The sequence below is a fragment of the Carlito syrichta genome, unplaced genomic scaffold (genome assembly GCF_000164805.1).
Source record: "Carlito syrichta isolate Samal-C Ts95f unplaced genomic scaffold, Tarsius_syrichta-2.0.1 Scaffold153606, whole genome shotgun sequence".
In the NCBI taxonomy this organism is placed as follows: Eukaryota; Metazoa; Chordata; class Mammalia; order Primates; family Tarsiidae; genus Carlito; species Carlito syrichta.
In genome coordinates, this window is record NW_007097702.1 from 14,716 (window position 1) to 18,555 (window position 3,840).

Below are 3,840 nucleotides of genomic sequence, written 5' to 3' on the forward strand. Positions count from 1 at the left end.
CCCGCCTGGAGGGCGTGCCCGCCGATTACTCACTTTGTTTTTAGGGGATTTCGGGCCCCCCTCCCCCAGGTCGGCGGAGGGTGGTGATGTCACCCTGGGCCGAGTGTGGAGCGAAGCCAGGGCTGCAGGCCTGCGGCCGCCCGCCACGCACAGGGGAGAGCCCGGGCCTGCTGCACCCACAAGGGCCGGGTGGCTGAGCGCTACGCGGGCGTCCCGATCGCTGAAGGTGCCATTTGGTGGCTGCCGCCCCAAAGCACTTCCAGACTCCCCGTCCGCCCCATTCTAGGTGCAGCTGGGGGAACGGGGAGCGGCCGGACCTCCCCACCCGGCGGTGCTTGGATCGGGGAGCTTGGCGGAACCCGCTGCTCCGATGCGACGACCGAGGCCCAAGCCCGCGTCCACTCCCTCTGACGAGCTGACCCGGGGCTCGAACCCTGTCCCGCTAAAGTGCCGGCTTAAGATGCAGCCAAGCTGTCGGCCCTCCGCCGCAGTGGGTGCAGGAGGCGCCCAGGGCTAAACGCCGGAACCTCGTCTCTGCAGCCCGGCCCTTGTGTCTCAGCAGGTCCCGGACCCTCTGGGCTGCTTGAACCCTCGGAGTCACGCCCCCCGTGTGTGCCCTGGGCATCCCCCTAGGTCCAGCCTCGGAAGGCCGAACCGATTCCACTAATGAACTGCCTTGTGGCCGCACGGTGCGGGGACCATCCCCGGCTAAATCCAAGGCACCTCCGTGAGGATTGGGGGTGGGGACGGGGGGCTGGAGTACCCCCCACCCCAGGGTGCCTCCTCATCCCAGAGCGAGGATGCAGGCAGAGGAGTCTTCTCCAGAGAAAGACTTTTTTATTTCTCTAAATTCGTTCTAAATTAGGAAATCATGTGGGAATTGGAAAAGATTGGAAATTTTGACTTGCTTTCCCAGGCTCTGAAAAAAACAGGAAGAGAAAAGTGAAAATAGAGTTACCACCCCTCCCACTCATTTCAGTTTCTCAAGTGGCTGGTCCTGATTAGAAAAGTGTTTCCTTTTTTGGAAGGGAGTCAAACCTCAGGTTGACAAAATGGATTAATTAAAATCTTGGGTTAATGACCCACGATTATTGATCCTTGTGGTGCCGGGTGGGATGTGAAGCAAAACTCTCTGACTCAACACTTAAAATGAGTGGCCCGCAAAGTTTCAAAATAAAAGTTTAGGCCGGGTGCGGTGGCTCATACCCGTAATCCCAGCACTTTGGGAGGCAGAGGAGAGAGGATTGCCTTGAGTCCAGGTGTTCAAGACCAGCCTGGGCAACTTGGTGAGACCTCGTCTCTAAAATAAGTTTTTAAAAAAATTAGCTGGGTGCGGTGGGGCTTGCCTGTGGTTCCAGCACCTTGGAAGGCTAAGGTGGAAGGATCGCCTGAGCCCAACAGGTCGAAGCTGTGGTGGCCTTGAGCATGCCGCTGCACTCCAGCCTGGGTGACTCCTACTCAGAAAAAAAAAAAAAAAAAAGAGGGACATGCCAGAGCCGCCATGGGTGAGAGTGAAGCACACCTTTTTGCTTTTTAGAGGACTGATATAACCATTACGTGATTAACATGTTAATGAGTAGGCGGGGTATCTGCTCTCATCTCTCCTCCTCTGATGCTGATGGGTGGAGGGACCGTGTTTTCTAGGGAGACTTGCCAGACTTCTCAATGCACAAGTTCATGAGCTAAAATGTGGTCTTACTATCATTTCTGTGGCTTTTTTATTCTGGGCACCACCTTGATGGACTTTTTCTCCTGCTAGCTGAGGAACAGGATGGACTGGGAGTCTACACTGAATTCACATTCCAGCCCACAGGGCTGTTCAGCCTGCCAACAGGATGTCTGGACGCTTTATAAAACTTGCCAGGCGCGGTGGTTCACACCTGCACTCCCAGTGCTATGGGAGGCAGAGGCAGAGGCAGAGGCGGAGGCGGAGGCGAGAGTGTTGCCCGAGCCCATGGGTTTGAGACCATCCCGAGTAACTTGACAAAACTTCGTCTCTACAATAAATCAAAAACAGCCAGGCGTGGTGATGCATGCCTGCAGTTCCAGCTACTTGGAAGACTGAGGCAGGAGGATCACCTGAGCTCTGCAGGTTGAGACTGTGGTGGCCATGAGCAGACTACTGCACTCCAGCCTGAGTGACAGAGTGAGACTCCGACTCAAAAAATAAAAATAAAACCTGGCCGGGCATGGTGGCTCACACCCATAGTCCTAACACTTTGGAAGGCCAAGGTGAGAGTATTGCCCGAGCCCATGGGTTCAAGACCATCCTGAGCAATTTGGAGAGACCTCGTCTCTGCAATCAATCAAAAACTTAGCCAGGTATGGTGGTGCATGCCTGCAGTTCCAGCTACTCAGAAGGCTGAGGCAGAAGGATCACCTGAGCCCTGCAGATTGAGGCTGCAGTGGCCATGAGCAGGCCACTGCACTCCAGCCTGGGTGACAGAGTGAGACTCCAACTCAAAAAATAAATAAATAAAACCTGCCTATAATAAGTTTATCCATCTATGCCTTACCTGTAATAGCCACCCTGCCTCACTTGCATGATCCTTCCTTTTTTTTGAGTCTGAACTCTGTTGCCCAGGCTGGAGTGCAGTGGCAGGATCACGGCTCACTGCAGCCTTGACCTCCTGGACTCAGGCAATCCTTCCACTTCAGCCTCCTCAGTAGCTGGGACTTAGGGGCATGCGCCATCATGCCTGGCTAATTTTTAAAATTATTTTGTAGTGTTGAAGTCTTGCCATGTTGCCTAGGCTAGTCTCAAACTCCCGGGCTCAAGCAATCCTCCCACCTCAGTCTCCCAAAGTGCTGGAATGACAGGTGTGAGCCACTGCGCCTGGCCATGATCCTCTTTTAAATATCATATTATTTAATATAATAAATATACATGTATGTTTATTTATTTTTCTTTGTTTATTTTGTGGGTTTCTCTTTTGATCAGGGATACTGCTGAATATTTTCATGTATATTTATAACCTCTAAATTCATACAATGTATACCAGTGTGCCCATTGCAAAACTCAAGGGGAATGCAACATCATGGTAGCTGACAGCTACCCACATGCTCCTCACCTGTTCATTCCCTCCTTATCCTGATGTTCAGGCCAGCATCATTCAGAATTCTGTATGTCAAAGGAAAAAAGTTACTCATTTATACATGCCTACACAATTTGTAGTTTGGTTTTCCTTAGTTTTGCACTTTTATGAAGAGGATATCAAACACTTGTCGTTTGTTACTTGCTTTTTTTCACACAACATATTGCTAAGATTCATCTGTTTCATAGTTCATTCACTTTTCACTGCTGTGTACTATTCTGTTGTGTAAATATGCCACAGTTTGTTTATTCATTCTAAGGGTGGGCATTTGGATTTCTAGTTTTTTGGCTCTTATACACAATATTCCTAAGAACATTCTTGTGAATGCCCTCTGTTGTACATATATCCAAGAGTTTATACTTGATTGTATATCTAAAAGTGACTTATTAGGAGTTTTAAGTTTCCCAGTTTTCAAAATAATACATTGGTTCTCTACTATCCCCCAGAAGTAATTAACAAGTGGATTATTTAATCTTTTTTTTTTTTGAGTTGGAATCTCACTCTGTCACCCAGCCTGGAGTGCAGTGGCACACTCTGGCTATCGCAGCCTTGACTTGCTCAGCTCCAGCGATCCTTCTGCCTCAGCCTTCCAAGTAGCCAGAACTACAGGTGCACGCTACCATGCCCAGCTAATGTTTGATTTATTGTAGAGACGAGTTCTCGCCAAGTTGCCTGAGTGGGTCTTGAACCCGCGGGCTCAGGCAATCCTCTTGCCTCGGCCTCCCAAAGTGCTGGGATTACAGGC